The sequence below is a fragment of the Rhinolophus sinicus genome, chromosome 15, assembly GCF_057876585.1.
Source record: "Rhinolophus sinicus isolate RSI-liver-muscle chromosome 15, RSI-T2T, whole genome shotgun sequence".
NCBI lineage: Eukaryota > Metazoa > Chordata > Mammalia > Chiroptera > Rhinolophidae > Rhinolophus > Rhinolophus sinicus.
The window spans coordinates 123,074,359-123,096,534 of NC_142515.1; the positions used below are offsets into that span (position 1 = coordinate 123,074,359).

At 32.7% G+C, this 22,176-nt stretch overlaps 1 long non-coding RNA gene across 8 annotated transcripts in view; it reads left to right on the forward strand.

The window, feature by feature from the left end:
- Positions 1–22,176, forward strand: part of LOC109456613 (uncharacterized) — a 311,202-nt gene that overhangs the window by 49,543 nt on the left and 239,483 nt on the right. For 4 of the 8 annotated variants that reach the window (XR_016019083.1, XR_012498221.2, XR_016019087.1 and 1 more), the window contains exons 4-5: positions 12,833–12,933; positions 17,356–17,459. The exons of 2 other annotated variants lie outside the window; for them this stretch is intronic. This is a non-coding gene — a long non-coding RNA (uncharacterized LOC109456613). The remainder of the gene's footprint in view (positions 1–12,832; positions 12,934–17,355; positions 17,460–22,176) is intronic. 2 more of the 8 variants (XR_016019085.1, XR_016019086.1) reach the window with 1 other exon arrangement.

Below are 22,176 nucleotides of genomic sequence, written 5' to 3' on the forward strand. Positions count from 1 at the left end.
TGAAATAAGTATATTGGAACATAAGTTCACTCTGGTTTTGTGCTTTATTATTTCTCCATTACCTGCCCAACTTCAAAGGTCCTCAGCAGAGTGAAGCCTCTTAGATAATATTTCATACACACCAGGTTATCATCACCATCAATAGTAGCCACACAGCAACAGCGAACATTTATTGAACTTTTTACTAAGTTCCAGTCACTGTGGAAGTACTTTACAGGAATTCTTCTCTTCTTACAACAATGCATAAAGTGATTTCTATTGAAACTAAGAGTCAGAGCAATGGAGTGAATTGTGAATTGACCAAGGTCATACAACTGCTGTCAGTCCAAGGGTTAAAAGCTGGAAATCTGACTCCAGAGTCATACTGTTCATTTTAAATCACAGTTGCACTTTTACCCTCTATTTTAGTTTCTGCTTCTGCATAGCAAGCCATCCGTAAACTTAGTGGTTCTAAAGAACAATATAGTTTATTATTCTCTTCATGCTGTGGGTTGACTGGCACTATAGACTGGACATTTGTGTTCCCCTAAAATTCATATGTTGAGATGTAACCCAAAATGTGATGGTATTAGGATGTGGGGCTTCTGGGAGGTGTTTAGGTCATGAGGGTGGACGGATTCCTCATTAATGGAACTAGTGCCCTTATAAAAGAGACCCCTCCGAGCTCCCTTGCTACTGCATCAAGTGAAGACACAGCGAGAAGATGACTTTCTGTGAAGCAGGAAGCAGCCCTCACCAGACCCCAAATCTGCCTTGCCTTGATCTTGGGCTTCCCGGCCTCCAAAACTGTAAGGAATATGTGTCTGTTGTTTATAAGCCCCCAGTCTGTTATTCTGCTACAGCAGCCAGAACAGACTAAGACAGCTGAACTCAGTTGGATAGATCTGCTTCCCTTGGTGCCAGCTGGGACTGGAGGCTCCATTGGACTAAGCCACATAAAATGACTTATTCAAATGGCTGGTGATGGGTGGCGGCTGTTGGTTGGACATTTAGCTGATGCTGCTGATAGGAGCACCTTGACTACCATGTTTCCCCGAAAATAAGACCTAGCCGGACCGTCAGCTCTAATGCGTCTTTTGGAGCAAAAATAAATATAAGACCAGGTATTCTATTCTATTCTATTCTGTTCTATTCTATTCTATTCTATTCTATTCTATTCTATTCTATTCTATTCTATTCTTCTATTCTATTTTAATATATTATGTTATATTATGTTATGTTATATTATGTTATATTATGTTGTACTATGTTATTCTGTATTATACTACAGTATAGTATAGTATAGTATAGTATAGTATAGTATAGTATAGTATATAGTATATTAGACCGGGTCTTATATTATTAAAATAAGACCAGGTCTTATATATATTAATTTTTGCTCCAAAAGACACATTAGAGCTGATGGTCTGGCTAGGTCTTATTTTTGGGGAAACACAGTATCCTTCACTGGAACTCCCTGTCTGCCTTGAAATTCTTTGTGTGGTGGATGGATTCCAAGAGGAAACTTTCTAACCATATGAAGGTAGAATTGCAGACCTCTTTAGGACCAGTCTCATAAGTTATGCAGTGTCACTTCTGTTATGTTCTAGTGGTCAAGAAAAGCTGAGTCCAGCCCAGAATCAAGGGGAAGAGAAATAGACTCCATCTCTTTTTGGTGATGTGGTGAAAATTATAGGACAGTTTTAATCAACTATACTACTAATTTATTATACTGCAGGTCATGATAATTTTAATAGACAAAAAAATGAATTCAATATTTGTATTTTAGTATAATGAAATTAAAATTCCATTATAAATATACAATTTTAAATTATTAAATTCTGGTTTTCATATACCTTTTGAATCACAAACACTAAAGGTACATAGAATCATTATATTAACTTTTTCATGACTAGTATTTAATGGCACTCTTTGTTGGCCTATTGATGGAAACATTTGTGTTGTTGGAAAGAAAAAGGAATTAAAAAATATTTTTTTTGGTAATCATGTTCATAATTTTTAGTGTTGCTTTACTAATCTAGTATGTCGTTTATATTGAACTACTTCTTTTTTGCTTTCTCTTCTTACCAACAATTTTTATGTTATGTTTTTGGAATCCTTCGGCAATTGAAGTTTCATTCCAAAGCTAAGGAAGTGATAGTCTGATTCCTTTTCTGTAATAAAGAAAAAGTTGACCAGATGTATTATTATATCCATCAAAATATTATCCAATGAATGATGGCTGAAAATGTGCATGACTAGTTATTGAGTAACTGCAATATTAATGATAAGACCTTAATCCATATATTTCTTTATGACATTAATTATTATTTAATTATTATATATTATTTATAACTTGCTCTTAAATCACTGAAAGCATGCCAATAAAACTGGGAGCTAATGTAATTATTAGATAATTAATAATGTGAAATAAAGATTTAGATGGGTAGTTATATGAAATTGTAAGAGGTATGAAAAAAAATCATACCTTCCATCTAAATATTATGGAAAAATAATTGGGGAATGAAAGGTAAGTAGAATTTAAAATAATCAAATGGATGTTATGTAAGTATGCTGTCAAAACGTGGGCTGATGATTCCTTAAACTGAGTTTAATGCATACAAATTCTTAAGCTAAATATTACCTTTGAAAGTTTACCATTGAAACATAACCAGTTTTTGTTTAACTTTTTTGAAATTTATGCAAGAGCTATCTCATTGCCTGCAACTTCCTTTTAGTTTCTTTTAATTTCTATGATAATATTTAAAATGTATTGACCTTTAGTTTACAGGATATCTATTGGGAGTTTTTTATTGTTCATTGAATTTATTATACATAAAAACCTGAAGGGATAGCTGTTATTAATTATACCCATTATAAAGAAGAGGGACATTTAGGCCTAGAAAGTTGAATACATTATCTAAAGTCACACATTTGAGAAGTGGTGGATGCTGAATTTCATCTTCTATCTTTTTGTCTCCAAGCCTGTGCTCTTTAGACTATAGTATTGTTTCCTGTATAAGTTATTAAATGAGTTAACTGTGATAATTCTTTCTACAGCACACACAATATTAGTTTATTTTTTTCATATACCTACTATTGGTATCAGGCATTGGTCACAACAATGAGGAAACAGTTAATGATTGAAATAGTTTATGGTTGTGGCCTTACGGGGTTTTCAGGTTAGTGGCGTATATAATCAATAAACAAACATATCTCCTTATAATCAAAAGGTGTTAAATTTGCCAAGAGAAATAGAAACAGGCTACTTCCAGATCAGATAACAGGAAACCAAAAGCTTTCCTAATTAAAATTCACTTGAGCTGAGATCTGAGTAAGAGAGGTTAAAAAAATGAAAAGCAGAGAGGGCTAGGTGTGCCAGCCAATGACAAAGCATATGAAAGCTTTGTTTGAGAGAGAGCAATATTCGTGTAATTTAAATAAGGTCAATATGTATGGATTTCAAAGAATTAGCAGCGGGATATAAAAGATGGTCCACAAGTACCGGTATATAAAGGCAAAGTTATGTTATAGATAACGCTAAATACTTAAAATTTAACCTGAGATCATTGGGAAGCCATTGATGTGTTTTCAGAAGTGGGGGCAAATTGAATTTGCATTTTCAAAACTCCATACTGGCTACATTGTGGAGAACAAAGGGAATACAAACATGATTTAAAGGTTTGAGGTATTTTTATGTATCCATGTAAACATATGAATATACAGGACTTAATCAGAGGGGAACTCTAGGCCATGAAAAGTATATTGAAATACTTAGGAGTATAGAGATGCTTATCGAAATAAAAGGAGTTGAAGATTAAGAATAGAAAAATGGGGGTGAGGGGGTTACATCTAACTCATAGGAACACCAGCATTTAAAAAACAGGGTGAGATGACTGACCCAACGTTGGAGCATGAGATTGGCCAAAATGAGGGATGAAAACCAGATGAAGATGAGTGTTTAGTAGCAAAACAGAAAGAGTACTTGGGAAAAAAAACCAGGAAATGGTTAACAGTGTCGAATACTGTTGATAAGTCAAGTGAGACAGGAAAGGAAAAAGTAATTTGGATTGAATAATAGAGTGCACTGGTTACTTTATTTGGAACAATTTTGACAAAAGCTTGGGACGGAAGCCAGACTGGCATGGACTAAGGAAGGGGTGAAAACAAGGTGAGGAAAGAAATACAGGCAGAAAAAGCAACTCTCCCAGTATATCAATCTTTTAAAAAGGATAAGAAAATTAGATTTAAAACTAAAAGAAGATGCCCTGTCAAAGTATTTTTAAAGCTCTGTAGAGGTATAAATGGCTCTCAATAAACTGCACGTATTTGAAATCTATTATTTGACAACTTTTGAAATATGTGTACACTTGTGAAATGATCACTCTCAAGATAATACATAAAGCCGTTAGCCCTCAAGTGTCCTTATGCCCCTTTGTAGTGTCTTCTTCCTGCCCTTCCCTTACCCTTTGCCCCATCTCAAGATAACTGCTCATCTGTTTTCTGTCAATATAGTTTTTCATATTCTAAAATATTATATAAATGAAAACATAGAGTATGTTAATATTGTTTATCTGACCTGTTTTATTTCTCGTAATTATTTTGAAAGTTGTGGTTTTTGTGTATGTCAAGAGTTTATTCCATTTATTTCCTAGTAGTATCTCATTATATAGATATACCACCATTTATTTTTCCATTTACCCGTGTCTGCATATTCGGGCTACTTTCAGTTTCAGACTATTACAGACCTGCTATGAATAGCTAAGTGCAAACCTTAGACAGACATTTGTTTTATTTGTCTTGGGAAATAACTGGGAGGCAAATGGCTGGGTCATATGATAGGTGTTTTAACTTCTTAAGAAACCACCAAACTTTCCAGAGTGGTTGTACTTTTTCTATTCCCACTCCTAGTGTATGAAAGTTCTAGTTGCTCCTCATCCTTCCTTGGAATGGTCAGTGTGTAATATCAGACTTCCTAGTAGGTATGGAGTGATACGTATCTCACGGTGGCTTTAATTTTCATTTTCCTAATCATGTTGACATCTTCTTATATCCTTATTTGCCATCTCTATTATTTTCTTTGGCAAGGTGTCCATTCAAATATTTTCCCATTTATTATTTCCATTATTTGCTTTCTTTGTATGAGTTCTTTCTATATTTTTGACACAAGTCCTTTATTAACTATATAACTGCAAATATTTTTCTCATACTATAGCTTGTCTTTTCATTCTCTTAGCAGTGTTTGATATCTTATGAAGAGCAGAAGTTTTTAATTTTGATAATGTACACATTATATATTTTTTTCCTTTTGTGTAACATGCTTTTGATGTAGTATTAAATAAATTATGGCCTAATTCAAATTCTCAAATATTCTCTCCAGTGTTTTCTTCTACACATTTTAGAGTTTTAGGTTTTTACATTTAGGTCAAAAATCTATTTTAATTTAATTTTATATATGATGGTAGGTATGGATTAAAGCTTTTTCAGTAAGTTGTGGGGAAAAAATTAACCTTTAACCTTTGAATTGTCTTAGCAAAAATCAACTGTCAAAATTTGTCAAAAATCAGTTGACTGTATGTATGGGTCTGTTGATGGACTTGGATCTCTGTTGTAACTCTATGAAACTGCCACACTGTTAAATGGATATTATTTCTTCTTTAACTATTTAGTAAAATTTGGCAATGAAGCCATCTGGGCCTTGGATTTTCTTTGTGGGAGGATTTGTTTAACTACAAATTCAATTTTTTAACTACAAATATAACTACAAATTCTGTTTAATAAATACAGATCAATTTATCTTATATATTTCTTCTTGAGTGAGCCTTGGTAGTATATATCTTTCAAGTAATTTTTCCACTTAATCTAAGTTGTTAAACTAAATGGCAGAAGATTTTTCATAATATTCTCTTGTTATCCTTTTAAAATATGTAGAATCTATAGTGATGTTACCTTTCTCATTTCTGATAATAATTTATGTCTTGTTATTTTTCCTGACAAATTTTGGCTGGAGGTTTATCAATTTTATTCATCTCCTAAAAGATCCAGATTTTGGTTACATTCTCTCGAGTTGTTTCTGTTTTTTGTTTGTTTTTTTGTTTGTTTGTTATTGCTTACTATGGGTTTAATTTAGTCTTGTATTTGTATTTGAAAGATGAAAACATTGATATGAAACCTTTTTTTTTATTCTAATAGGCATTTGAATTTAATGTTTCCCTTAAGTACTGCTTTAGTGGTCTCTAAAAATTCTGATATGCTGAGTTTTCATTTCCATTCAGTTAAAAACACTTCCCAATTTTCCTCTTGATTTTTGTTTTAGAAATATATTACTTTCCAACTATTTGGATATTTTGCAGTGATCTTTCTTCTATTGATCTGCAATCTAATTTCATTATAGTGTAAAACCATGCTATGCATGATTTAAATATTTTAAATATTATTAAAACTTGTTTCATGGCCCCGAAGAATTCTCACAATTAAGTTCGTGAACTTGTTTCAACAATGTTGCCAACCTGTTTTGATATCACAGGGATTTATTCATTATGAATTTGTACCAACTGGAAAACAGTTAACCAAGTTTACTATTTAGAAGTGCTGACAAGGCTATTTGAAAAAGTTAAGACTACTTGAACTTTTCACCAAGAATTCATGACTCTTGCATTAGGGCAATGCACCAGCTCACAGGGCACTGTTTGTGAGGGAGTTTTTAGCCAGTAAACAAATAACTGTTGGAACACACTCCCTACTCACCTGATCTGACCCCCAGTGACTTCTTTCTTTACCCGAAGATAAAGGGAATATTGAAAGGAAGACATTTTGATGACATAGGACAATAGCTCTGATGGCCATTCCAGAAAAAGAGTTCCAAAATTTCTTTGAAGGGTGGACTAGACACTTATGCTGGTGCATAGCTTCCCAAGCGTGACTGTAGTGATATTCAGCAATGAGATATGTAGCACTTTTTCTAGGTGAGTTCGCAAACATAATTGTCCGACCTCTTATGTTCAGTCTTGATAAATATTCTATGTTAACTTGTATATTCTATTTCTTTTGAGCGACTTCTCCACTGCAGAATTTTGTGTCATTATCATACAAATTGTATCTACATGTGTTATAAGCCCATAATCAATGTACTATTTCTGCTTTAAAAAGTCAATTATATATTAAATGCAAAAGAAAGACTATTTATTCCCATACTCAGCATTTCCAGTGCACTTAATCCCTTTGTTAAGATCCAGATTTCCATTTGGTATCATTTTTCTGTTGCATGGAGTATTTCCTTTCACATTTATGATGCAGTTCTGCTGGTGAAGAGTTCTTTCAGCTTTTGTATGTTTAATAGTGTTTATTGCAGCATGATTTTTGAAGTTTTTTTTTTTTTTCTGAAGAGTTAATTTCTATGACAGTTTTATATTTTCCTTTTCTTTCTGTACTTCAAGTATATTTCTTTACTGTCTTATGGCTTGATTGATTCTAAGGAGATGTTTGCTGTCGTTTTTAATCTTTGTTTTTCTGTACCCGATATGCTATTTTCTGGTTTCTTTTGAGATATTAATTATTCCCCATTAGCAATTTCATATTTGTGTGCCTTCATATAAAATTTTTTTATGTTTGTTATGCTTTAAATTCATTGAACATATTGAAACTCTGAGCGTATAGCTTTCATCAAATTTAGAAACTATTTGGACATTATTTATTCAAATGGTTTTTCTGTTTCCTTTCTTTAATGACTATTATTACATGTATATTATGCTGCTTGAAATTGTTCTTTAGTTCACAGATGCTTTATTCATTTTTCCTTAGTCTGTTATCTCTCTGAATTTCATTTTGGATAGTTTCTATAGCTGCATCTTCAAATTCATTATCTTTTCTTCTGTATTATATAAATCTGTTGTTGATCCTATATATTGCATTTTTATGGCATAGTTTTCATGTTCATATTCAAATTGCGTATATTTTCCTTGTCTTTGCTTAATATGATTCATCTTTCCTTTATTTATTTGAGCATATGGAAAACAATTATAATACTGATTTAATGTCCTTGACTACTAATTCTGTCATGTGTGTCATTTCTGCATTTACTTGTATTGATTAGTAGTTCATATTTTCCTGCTTCTTTGTCTGGTGACTTTTTATTGAGTGCCAGATTTACCTTTTTGGCTGCTATGTACTTTTGAATTACTAGGTTATAGTCTTAGGCTTTATTCTGCAGTGTAGTTATTAAGTAATATTTTGATCTATCTGAACTTCGCATTTTAAGATCTGTTAGGTGGAAATACAGGGCCCATTTGTCTAGGGATTATTTTGCCCCCCATAATGAAGTGTTGCTTTCTGAGTACTCTCCCTGCTATCCCAGGAATTATGAGATTTTTATCGACACTGGTTGGTGGGAGCATGAATATTCTTGACCCTGAATAGGCTCTCAGAATTCTTCTCTTTGCTTCTTTGTGTGGTTCATTCTCCAGCCTTGGGTAGTTTTCTCACATTCATTCGATGATCAGTGCTAAGTTACAAGGCCAAGGAGGATCCTCGAAGTTCTGCCAAACTCTCACTCTGTGCACCTTTCTTCTCGTGGCTTCTCTGTCCTGAAATCAGACAGAATCTATGAATTCCTAGATCTATCTCTTTGACTCTAGGAGACTGCCAGGCTCTGCCTGCATTCTTTCTACCTGTGCTGCAGCCTGGAAACTCTAGTCAGGGAACTGGAGCAATCGTAAGGCTACCTTGCTTGTGCCCTTTCTTGTAGGGATCACTGTTTTTTTTTGCCTGATGGTCAATGTCTAAATATTGCCTGTTTTGTTGTTGTTGTTGTTTTTAAGTTTGCTTAGTTGCTTCAAGCAAAAGGGTATATCCAGTGTCTATTATTCGTTTTGTCTGGAACTAGAATCATCTTTGTGTGTGTTCTAGATAGAAGAGATTTAAGTTTTAAATGTATTATGATTAGTATCTTGTAGAGCTCTGTATAACTGTAAAGAAGAAATAAAACTATATATATATATATATATATATATATATATATATATATATATATATATATTTGATTGATTTTTTTCCATGTCTTGAGTTTTGAGGTGTAGCAGCCATTGACTTTGTTAACTGGATGGTCAAAAATATTTTGATTTAGAAAATAATGTGAAACAAAGTTTTACATACAATTAAAGATAAAACCAAGACCAATTGAATCAATTCTATGAAACAAAACAAAACAAATGAAACAAAACAAAACAAAACAACAACTACTCCTTTTCATTAAAGTGCAGCCATTTACCAGTATAGGCAAATTATTTGATTCTTCTCTCTGGAGAGTCAAGTACAAACAGAAATTTGAATTTGAAAGAAAATTCATACCTCACTTCACCTTGTGATGAGGAGCAGCAACTTTATGAAATATTTATTTGACCTGTTTCTAATTAGTCCTTTGTACTTAGTACTTATTTAATGTGCCCTCTTTACTTTCATTCTGAAAAACACTTACCCACCCCAATGTAAACTGTGATAAAAAAATACTTGAAACCTAATGGCATAATTACAGCAAAATATTATCTTCTATTCAACTTGTGATTTTTCAAATGTAGTTTGACATATTAATTGAATTTTTTGTTACTTCATTTCCTTGTGATATTTATCATGAATTTCTTGCTTACCCAAAACCACAATTATTTATGTGTATTCATTATTTTTTCATTCATTGAAACAATATTTTTATCACCTATGGTAAGAAACCATAATTACTTCTTAACACATTGTAGGATGTTTAATGTAATTCTATCTCAAACATACTCATATCTGCCTCAGACTTAACCAGCAAACACTATTTTTAACCTTCATCTCCTTTATAAGAAAATAAAAGTGCACTCCTACATGACTGGGAAATACATAAATATCCTTTGTGGATAAAACTGTGATACATATGAAAGAATGACCTCCATATTAGGCCAAGTATAATAATGTGTTGACTAATTGGAAAATACGCTTATTTTATGGGGAAAAGTGTGTCTCGTAAGAATGAATGGATTGGAAATTAAATCAAATATAACCCATTTGGCTATATAAAACATGGGTAAAGGCAAAAAATTCAACCACCCCGTTAAGTGCTATAGTATTTAGAAAAGTTTGATTTAAAGAACAGAAACAAAAGCCAATATGCAAGCAAACAGCAAAAAAAAAGCAAACCAAAAAAACAAAAAACAAAAAACAAAAAAACATAAAATAATATTTTAGGAAATCATTGATGGCATTGGAAAATATGACCAGGTTGGTTGAAAACAATTTATGCATTGTTATATCACAATACATTATCTCCAGTAGCTTTTAGCAATGTCTTAATGAGAATAAGCTCTCAATTATGTTATTGACAAAAATTTATCTGACATACTGCTGTTAGAATAATGTTCTTAAAATATTCTTTTTATCATATTATTGCCCAGCTTGAAAACCAGTAATGGCTGTTTGTTGTTACTTTTTGCCCTGCTACTTCAGTTCTCTGATGAGTTGAAGAAAGTCATTGTTTTCCCATTTCTTCATCTTGTTGTGATGGTAGCGGTGAGGACAGAAGGACAGCTCCCAAGTGTTTACATGTCAGCACTGAAGTTAGAAGTCCTCTGGTCTGATTATTTCAGTCTGTCAGTTTACTTTGATATACAGATATCCCCTGGGTCTCGAGAGCTTATGTTATGGCACTTCACTTTTATGAAAGACCTACATTAGTACCTCTTTTCACTAACTGAAGGAAATCCAAAAGGATTTTTACTTTTAGGAAAAAGGACAGAAAACAAAAATAGCGTTTAGTGTTTGTTTTGCAACAGGAGTGTCACGGTGTTTACTCTATGTTAGTGTTATTTTAGGTTTCATGTGCTATTTGATATGATTTGGTAGGTTACCTTTCTTGTCTAGGAATGTTCAAAAATTTTTCCATGTAAAAGAATGGTAATTTTTTCTTTGCTTTACACCATTTTAGCTTACAAGAGATTTCATAGGAATACTCTACTTTTGGATAATGGGGGATACCTATATTTCAATCTACAAGTACACCTTTCCTTGTATGATACAGACCTTGAAAGTTGAAGAAAACAAATAAGCTAAAGAGATAATTGTACATTTGAATATTTTGAACCTACTCAATGTATATTAACCATAAGAGAGTTAATATTAGATTAATACTGCATTTTATAATGAAGGCATTTGAGTGAAGTTGTTTCCAACCTTACAGATACGTTGCTATTAGTAGAGAATAATAAACGGTTTTGGGTTGAATATTGTAATACATGCTAAATTCTCTGTTTTGATACTTGTAATTTCAAAATGGTTGGCAGAGTACATATCAAATAAAGCTCCCATCACAGGGAATGAATACTGACTTAAACAGTGCACTCCATTTAAGCATCTTGCTAAGGGACTTCAATTTAGTTACAAACACTTCTTGTAGTATTATTTTTTTAATACAAGATTTGTATACAAAATCGAAACCCAGATTAGACTCTCTCAAAGTGCTCTATCAAATCTAAGAAAAAATGTGCTGTTCTTGGTTAATTTCAACTTGAAATTCTGTAATAATTATTTCCGGCATTTTAGATGGGCTGAACCTTCCAACTTTACAGTTCATAGCCTGAAATCCCCCCAAAGCTATAGGACACATAAGTATTTTAAGTGTTTACAATTCAAAGGATTTTTATTTTAGAATTCTGTGAAACCCCTTGTGATAATTAGACATTTGTTTAGAGCAAAGTGACTACATATTTAACTATGTGGTTTGGGAACTGGAAGAGGCAAGCAGGCAGGCAAAATGGCAGTGACTTCTACATGCCCAATTTTCCCAAATCAATCCTCTGAATATGGAATTGGATTTTAACAATGTCAACAAAAAGTTTGTCTTTACTGATTGTTTCTTTGTTTATTTATTTATTGAATTTGACTTTCACAGAAAAAAGTATCAACACAAACAGAAAATCGATTTCGAGATTCATACTGTTTGCCAACTTGTTCTACAATAATCATGGTTTGAGATGCTGAGTTTGAATCCTATTTTCTAGCTATAGGAAATATAGCTATGTGACTTTGGGCAAGCTGCTCAACCATCTTGTGCCATTTTAAAATTAAGAAAGTATATTACTTTGTGTTTTTCATGAGAGTTTGATATGTAAAATGATTTGACCACTATAAACTTTTTCTTGTAGGTATCGACAATGTTTGATAATATTGTTAAGGTTTTGGTGCAATAATTCAGAAAACATACCATCAAATTCACATCATAGTTTATTTACAAGGAGTTCCACAGAAGAGAATTGATTAGAGATACTAATAATAACTGCAATGAAACAATCTTATTTTAGTATATGTCAAAACCAGTGCTGGAACTCCTTGCATGAACAAGAATATTCATCAGTTTTTTTTTTTAATTCAGCCCTTTCTATCTTTCTACACATAGTGACCTTTCTTTTTATCCAAATTTTATTTTTAAAAGTATGACAAAATCTTGATATTTTTATTTGCAGTTGAAATCATTCAGCTATCAAAGTATGAGTCATATTCCTTCTGGTTATTTTGTTTATTAGAGAGACTCACATTACAAAATGTTTCCTTTTTAACTCTTTCTAGGATACATTCAAAACACACAGGAGGAAAGGCAAAACATATCAGCTGACATTACATGTGTTAGCATGTCAAGACAGCCTAAATTGGAAATGGCTTTTTGATTAATGTCCATGTTATTTTATCAGAAATATTACTCTTAGCAGTGTTCTGTATACCTTTGGATTTAGGATATTATGTTCTCTTTGTAGGTTTGTAAGTATCCACTTTCCATATCTTTCTTCTCTTTAATTAGATATCTCTGGTCTCTACTTTCTTTCCTTTATAGATGTCAAGTTTGTTGTTACTGGTTTTGCAAACATCTGCTGAGCTAGTCCCTAAAATGAGTGACAGAGCAGAAATTTGGGCCAGTGATTTAGACTCTTGCAGGTGGGCTTTCATCTTCTGTCATGACTTGTTGACAACCAATAAATACGCTGGTTAGGAGATGAGCTCTAATATTCTTTATCATTGCTGAATGGTAACACATTTTGTTTCAGTGTTGTACTGTCATCCTTTGAGAATAAATAGCATTTGTGATCACTCACGTAATAAAACAATTAGGAGTTCCTCGGTAATGCTGAAGCTTTATGGGAAGACAGCACATTGTTATATTTTCATATTTTGAAAGATGAGTGTTCAAGATACCTAGTAGCTTGAAATGATAAACCTGTGCATGTTGGAAGCTCTTATCTTTCATGGAATTCTTGGTTTCACCATGCAGTTGATGTGCAACCCCAACTGACTACTATCAGGTACTTTTGATTAAGCATAGATCTAGCCGAGTGATTTGTAATGAAGAAAATATTGATAAGTTTTTTTTTCTCACCACACTACCTCTAGGATCTCTATTAGATTACTGTAAGAAAGAAGAAGGTATTACCATTGTTTGTCAATCTGGATGCACCTAAGAATCATCCGAAGGTATTTTTGAAAATTACATTAGCCAGGGAATCTACCTCCAAAGGTTCTCATTCAAATCAATGTTGATGGAAACTACGAACTTCGATTTTAAACAATATTTTTATATTTGCCCAGAGAATCCAATCACTGTGCAGTATACATGTCCCTTTAGATTGATTCCTATGGCCCTGAGCCCAAAACTAAAGTTTTCCACACCCCCCCCTCGCCTCGCCCAGCATCAGGCTTTACTTCTGATAAACAATAGCAATGATGAACAACATTGAGATTGCTTAATAATATAATATAATATAATATAATATAATATAATATAATATAATATATGTCACTGTTGAACTTTGTTGGTTTTTTTTGTTGTTGTTGTTGTTGTTTTCTCTTCATGAGCATAACTGAGTTTTTGAAACAGAAAAAGTCTTGCAATTAACCCCATTATTTACAGCCACTGTGAATTGCCTACAGAGTCTAACACTTGCTGGGTCAAATGGTGTCTGAAGAAGTATTTGTCATTTATTTTCTCTGCTTGATCTCTTTATGTTGAAGAAATCTACTCAATATAAATAAAATGTGATGTGCCATGACTGATGAATCATGTTACTATGCATTCCGTGTAGTTGATCCATTTGTTAAAGTTATAAAATATTTTTCTCAATTTTGGAGCTTTAGAAATTAAAACTTTCTCTGAACATCAATGTATGAAAGCAGTTAAAACATATATATATATATATATATATATATATATATATATATATATATGTGTGTATATATATATACACATATATATCTATTCCTGAAATTATGTATTTATTTTTTAATAATAGCATACTGTTTACTTCAATTAATTTCTAATTTAAGCTTAACTGTCAGAGTTGCATCAGTGTTATACTAAGGATGTATACCAGAGACTCTTAAATTCCATGATAGCAATCATGCACACCAATTGTGAGTGTCTGATTAGTTGACTGTTTTCTTTAGATGAGTTATGCCAGCTATACATATGAGTCATTTTTATACCATTCTATACTATAGTTTAAGAAATTGGTAGAAGTAAAGCTGTTTCCAATGACTTTATTATTCTTTTTAAAAATAAAAAAAGAAAATCAAATAGGTTTACAAAAATCGTGACTTATTTAAAAATATTTACTTGAAAATTTATGCTTTTAGATTAAAATGCTATGCAATTTAATTGTGCTATCCATATGGTGATAATGAAATGTATCCGGAAGTTTACTTTGCAATAACCTAAAGACCCAGATTTAAACTAGAATAATCAGCATCTTCTTTCAATACTTTGACAAATGATACTTTGCCATAGAAACTGACTTTTTCACACATTGTCATATAATGCCTAGCATGGATTTTTATTTTTATTTGGAAAACAAAACAAGATGTATAGGTTGTTTTTCATTAAAAAGTGTCCATACTCTGAATATAGGTTATAATTATATGGGTATAATATGGTGGCTTAGAGAGCATTTGCAGCTCATTCTACATACTTAGTGCAAGTTTTCACTGAAATAGGCACTAAGAAAAAAAAATAAAACAAAAAAAAACTGAGAATAAGGCCTGGAGTGTTATATTCCTACTTATAAAATTCAGTGTCCACTGGTAAAAATGTTAACAAAAACTAACAGTCTCCTGAGAAGACTACTTTGCCTCCCGTTCAGGAGTAGTTTGTTCTTTCATGTGGTGGATACATCACTATCCAAAAGTATGATAAATGCTTTTTTCAGTTCCTGAGCAACTTCCATGCTGTTATTTCTTGACTGACTTTAAAAACCTTTACCCATTTAAGGCCCATGTGGTTAGGATAGAATGCTTTTACCGCTATGCACCTATAATAGCTACTATTTTATTGAAAATATTGCCCCATGGGTCACAGTATTACTACTGAACTTGTCAACCTACCCAACAATCTGACTTCTCAGGTACTTGAATTTCTCATGTTTAACAACTTATCTCTCATAATTCTTTCCAATTATCCACATCCTAGAAATGAATGCCTACAACTGCAGGACTAATAAATTAGTGCATTTGTCTATCCCTCTTTCAATAAAACTTTTCTTAACAACTTCCTCTCTTGTTTACTCTCCCTATTATTTTTTTCCAGTATCACATTGGGTCCTTAAGTCCATCTTATGCTTCTAACTTTTCCTAGCTCTCTCCACCCTGCTATTATAGATTTTTCTAACACTGAGGTTGACCAATTAGCATGATTTACTCTGGACTGAGGGGTTTCTGTAGCCACAGGCCCTTCAGTGCTAAAACCAGGACAGTCCTGTCAAACCCAGGTCAGTTGGTCATGTCACCCAACTACGTTAGCCCCTATATTAACTGTCCTTGTTATGGTTCTACCAGCCTGGTAAAACCACGACCTGATCGTAGAGAAAAATCTCTCCTCTGGTTAGACTAGCTCCACTGTAAACTCATAGCCTGTCCTTAATACTACCTGAGAATCCAATATTATTTATATCAACAACTCTTTTCTAGGCTTGCTATCGTATGTAGTTTACTTTCTTCATAGTTGTCTTTATGCTTTATGCTCCTAACTGCCACACTGCCCTCCCCCACTTCCCTGAAAAACAACAACAACAACAGAAATACAACGTATCTAACAGACTCATTGAACTTATTGCCACCAGGCCTAACTTTCAACTCCACCACCTCTATCACCTTTTACTTAGAATAGAAAAAAGAATCACTTCTTATCCAAAGCTAATCCCTTCATTTGTTGTCTAAATTGGTTTTATCCTGCCCTTCCCAACCATACCTCCAATTGGACATCCAATCTCATTTATTGTCATTCCAGAGTAGCCCTGAAACTGTTCCAATTTTAAGTACCTCCAGTGCAAACACCCATATCTTAACTCGACCATTTATGGTAGCTTCATGACTAGTCATCTGTCTCCAGTATATCTACTTTCCAATTGTCTCATGACATTGAACTCAAGTTATCTGTGAATAACACAAACTAATTAAATCTTTCTTCTTGAATAAAAATAATTCAAATACTTCATTATGCTTAACATAGAACTTCAAAACATTAACATGATCTGCAACATCCTATGTTGTCTGGCCTAGGATTATGTTGGTTTTATTTCTTCTTCTTTTCATCTGTGCTCCACGCATTATAAACTTTTTCTTGTGTTTTCTGGAACAAGCATGTTGTTGTTTTATTTAGAGATTTTTTGATATTTTGTTTCTATTTCAGCCTTCCCTCTTCAACTAAATGTTACTCATTCTCCAGATTTCACCTTACATGTTACCTTTTAGGAATCCTTTCTTAGAGTCTTGGACTGGTTAGGAGCTCCCATTATTTGCTCTCTTGTATCATGTTCTTCCCCATCAAGGCACCTGTCACAGGCGCAACATCTGTCTCCCCTACTTGACTGTGAATTGCCCAAGAAATCTTGTCTTTCCTTTTTACAGTTGTGTACTAGGCAACAATTTCAATGCTTAGGACATAGTGAATGAGCTCTTTACGTTTGTGAATAAAGTAAATAAATTACTAAACTTAATTTAAAAATTTTTATTTTGGTATCTGGTTGTATTTATTACCAGAAATATATTATCAGATAGTTTGGGAACATTGAACGTGGTTTGCAGCCACGGGCAAAAACAAATCAAGTACATGCATTTTTCTTAAAAGGCAAACCTACTTACTACAAAGGAATACACATGGTCTTGTAAGAAAACATCTATATGTAGGAGAAGTGAAAAAGAAAGTGTTTTTAGAATCATTGGCTTCTGGTTGAAGAGCTGTAGTCGAAGAGCTGTTACAGGGAACACCACCATGTAGAAAGAGGTCATCACATGATAGAGATGTTCAGCAATCCATTTGACATGTCTCAGATGCTTTAGTTATATCACCCTCCTCTTAAATGTCTGTTACAGGAGCAAGGTGTTCTAGAATACAAGACTATTCCTTAACTTTTGATGGTCAAAAGACTACTGACAAGTCAAATAAAACATGTGGAGGAGAAAAATTGCACAAAAAGGTAAGGTTACAATGGTAAGTTACAATTCAGAGGAGTTAGGGATGTTTCGTCTTCTGTCACTGAAAGAAAATTAATACTCCCACTTAATACAACACACACACACACACACACACACACACACACACACACACACACACACACCCTGACCATGGCAGTTTAATTCCGTAAAATCTTAAGTGAGTATAGGAATCAAAGCTTTTGAGTTATGAGTTTGGCACTCATGGTTTTCAAGCAAGTGTAGGAGCACATCCTTTTGAGTTATGAATTTGGCAGTCAGAATTTTCAAGTGGTATTTGGGGCAGCGACATGAAACAGGGAGGCAGTTTGATAGCTTAGAAAGATTGCTGTCTGGAATAGTTTTAGCTCTGCCATTTGCTTGCTTCGTGACATTGAACCATGTACTTTATCCTGTCTTGCTTTACATTTCCCATCTATAAAATGAGGGATAACCACAATTGCTTGTTACTAGTTTATTACAAAGGTCAAATTAACATGAAGTTGTATGTGCTAAAATAATGAGTTATAAGCTGTTTAGCTCTGTTGGTTACAACATCTATGGAGCTTCCTCCTCCCTCTTAAAGATCTGCTGAAGGCAACTCCTGTCAGATTCTGGCAATGAAGGGTAGAGAAACTTAACTTGGTTTATTGTTATACTTTGGGATCCCACATTTATGGTGACTATATCTCCACACGCCAGCCCATGGGGAACTTATCCTGCATTTGTTTTGTGATGTACTGCCTAAGCACCAGTCCCTGGGATTAGGGGATGTGCTCATGGCAAAAGTAACTTCAAAAGTAATTTAAATATTCTGGTTTTGCTTTCACTTGGAATTAGGTAGAAATTTTTATTTTGTCATATCTTCAATTCACTTTTAGTGGATTTCAATAGAAGAGGCAACCCTAATACCTATCCCTTCCCTTCCCTTCCCTTCCCTTCCCTTCCCTTCCCTTCCCTTCCCTTCCCTTCCCTTCCCTTCCATTCTAACCACCATAATAGCAAAGCAACCTCCCAGTCATTTTCCTGGAAATAGAAAGCTCTGTGTATGTTTTAACTTCTATTTTGTATTCCCAAAGTAATAAAAGTACTTTGAGTGTTCTACATACCTCCTATTTTACAGTATAGGATATCTTTACAGAATAAGACAATCATTTCGATTGTCATTTAAATGGCGGATCATAACTTAAACATATTATACAATTATAACTTTTTAAGTAATTACATTAACCACTAAAATATGTTTTTATCTATTTAGAAAGAGTATTTTTCAAATTGAAGCATGGGTATCAAATTTTACTTGAAAGATGAGTGTATATGCCTTTTAGTTCCTATACAAAGTTCTTTGGCCAGATAATACTTCCTACGTCAGTTAACGTATGATCTCTATCTGGAATGAATATCATGAGTTATGTAGGTGAAGGAGTAGGGAATTGCAGAGGGAACAGTAACTTTGAAGTCAAAGGGATATTTCAATAAACTGTTGTGATGAATTAGAAATAATTCCTTAAATGATCTAATCATAAATAGATCTTCTTTTTTAAATTAAACATTAGAATGACACTAAAGTGTATTTTTTATGTATTCAACAAATATTTGAATTGTTCCAGATACTGTTTTAGGTATCCAGAATATGTGATGGATATGATTCCTGTTCACATAAACTTTACATTCTATTGAGAGGATATAATAAGTAAGTTAACAAATATGTGACTTATTTTTATGTTGCAAAAGATCCTTAGAAGAAAATTAATCAGGGTATTTAAACAAAAACAGCTAGAGAAAGAGTCTAGTTTAAATTGGATAAATCTGTAATTTGTGAGCAAATTGACAGAAAGGAGTCGATGAAGTGAATACCCTAAATCAAGTAGAAAGCCTTGAAGCTGGTTGCTGTATTAGCGGATTAGACAGCCAGTAAGCTAGAATGCAGGCAGCTGGGGGAGAGAGTAAGGGGAGAGATGTTCAAGGTCCACCGCATGTAGTCCTTCGTAGACTATCTTAAGAAATTTAGTTTTGATTCCAATTGCAATGGATTGTTTCAAGCAGACAAGTGTCCAGATCTGACTTACGATTAAAAAAAAAAATTGATTGTAGAGGAGAACATGTGGAAACAGTGAGGCTACCCTTCGGGCTGTTGCTAGACAGAAATGGTAATGGCTTAAAATGAACTTGTATCACTGGTCATCTTCTCAGTAGAAGAAAGACTAGGTTTGGAAAAAAAAAAAAATCAAACAAAGAGAAACCATAGGAATTAGGTACAGATTATATAGGCAGGAGTCAGTAAGATTGACTGATTGTTGGCTTGAATGATTGGATGAAATGCAGCACCATTCACTGTGATAGAGAAGGCACGAGGAGGGTTGCATTTATTTGAGAAGGTAGAGGAATAGAAATGATGGGATCGTATTGGAATTTGAACTTCCTATTGGACAACTAAGATATCCTTTTGTCATTTGGATATAGAGAAGCCACCTGACTTTATAGAATAGCATGCATTTGTAATTAGACTATAATTTCAATCATGGCTTTGCCATGTACAAGTTGTGAAAACTTAAACAAATTAAATTACTTGATTCTCAACATTCTTTCGCATTAAATGAGATTATTAATACCAAAATACTGGTTGATTTAAAAATTATGGATTATATAGTACTTTCCCCTTAGCATTTAAAAGTTGTTTTTATCATGATCATTATCATATGTGGTCTGTACTGGGAGGACAAAAATATATCATTTAGGGAGATATTGGTATATATATATAATTTTTAATCTATGAATTTGATGAAATATAATGTAAATTCTAAGGGGGAAATTACATGACGGAAGGGAAGACAAACATCTAAGAGGGCAAGTGAATATGGTAGTGAAGTTGACGCTAAACGAGAGATCTCATGAAGGAGAAGTTGGGAAGTTAGAGACAAAAACGAGAGGATAAAGTGAGAAGAAAACAAGTCAGTTGTTGCAGATAATATAAAGAAAGGAATAGAAGAGTGTCAGTGAGATACAGTAATAATGGCAGTCATTATTATTCACCTTGTCGACAATTGTTTCACTAGGGACAAAAATTTTTAGGAGGAAGGATATCTTTGCCATTCAAAAAGGTATAAAAATTTAATAATATGACATATTTAGTTTAGCTTGTTATCTGTAGAAACAGAGTTGAAATAAATATTTTCTTAGGTGGGACACAAGATGATGTAAGTGGTATGAGGGTGAAAGGGTTTGGGTAGTGATTTGATGAAAGAGTTGACAGTTGGAATAACTACCAAGTGTAATGATTTCTCCATAATCACATGCTAACAAAAGCAATAAAAATCCTTAAAGTATTATTGGAAAACATTTGCTTATGTTAAAAATAAAAACAAAAACAGAACAAAACAAAAACTAGCACTATATTCTTAAGTCATTAGCAATAAGAATATGGTATTAAAATCCATTAAAATTATAACATTAAAATTAAATGTCATTCAGTATCTTCTGTATACACTAAATTGTGGTTCACATATTTTTACCAAAAAGGATCTACTAAAGAAGGACTATTTTTATACATTTCTGATCTAGAAGACATGCTGCTTTATTAATTGGTGTATAAGAAATTGTTAAGTTAGATGATTATGTTCAATTAAGTGTAATTAATATAATTAATGTAGTTGCTGTTTTAGGTTCTTGAGTTAATAGTGCCATTAAAAGCTGTTTTTGTTGTGGTACTGATTGCTGTTATAATAGAACACCAAACTTTGAAATGACAGGAAAGCTAAAAGTTTGATTTTTTTTTATAGCAAGTGTGTGTGTTTGTGCATTTTATTTTGTCATTTAAATGACAGATCATAACTTAAATATATTGTACAATGATAGCTGTTTAAGTAATTACATTAACCACTAAAATATGTTTTTATCTATTTAGAAAGAGTACTTTTCAAATTAAAGCATGGGTATCAAATTTTACTTGAAAGACAAATTGTATATGCCTTTTAGTTCCTGTATAAATTTCTTTAACATGCCAAATATTTTAAATAAGTTGGTTTTCCCTTATTAAACGCTTTAATACTTTATATAAAAACAATTTCCACAATATCACCCATAAATAACAATGTATAATAAGTTTTTCATAATAATTGTAATTTGTTTTCCCATCTACTAGTTCTATAAGAGATAGTAATGAATATTTAAATACTGGTAAATGAAAATATTTCTTTTAGCTTTAAGCAGTGCTGAAGAAAAGCACATGATCTACATTTCTTGGCTTATTAATAATGTGAAGAACATAATTGCATAAAATGTTTTTAACATTAGTTAGAAATTTATCATTGATTCTTAGCTATAGCTGTATTATATTACATTGGAGAAATGTGAAAGAATTTTCATTACAAATTATTTTTATGTATAGTCCCATTTTATAATTCAACACGTATAATTTCATGTATTTTGTTTTCTGTCCTTTTAGTCATATAAACCTGCAGGCTGCTTTGCTTCTATTATGAAAGTTCCTACTTATATATGTTTTGAAATAATATGATATCTCATAAATAGTTACTTAACTTTAAAAATAATTTTACACCATTTTCCAGTAGTAAACATTTGCAGTTTTTTCCCCCAGTAATGCATTTCTTTGGTGTTTGAAATTTTAAGTGGTATCTTAGCATCCGAATTCACAATTTCTTTCCTGAAAAATGGAGATAGCTCTACTCTGTGTTGGGTATTTAGTATGAGTGTGGAGTTATA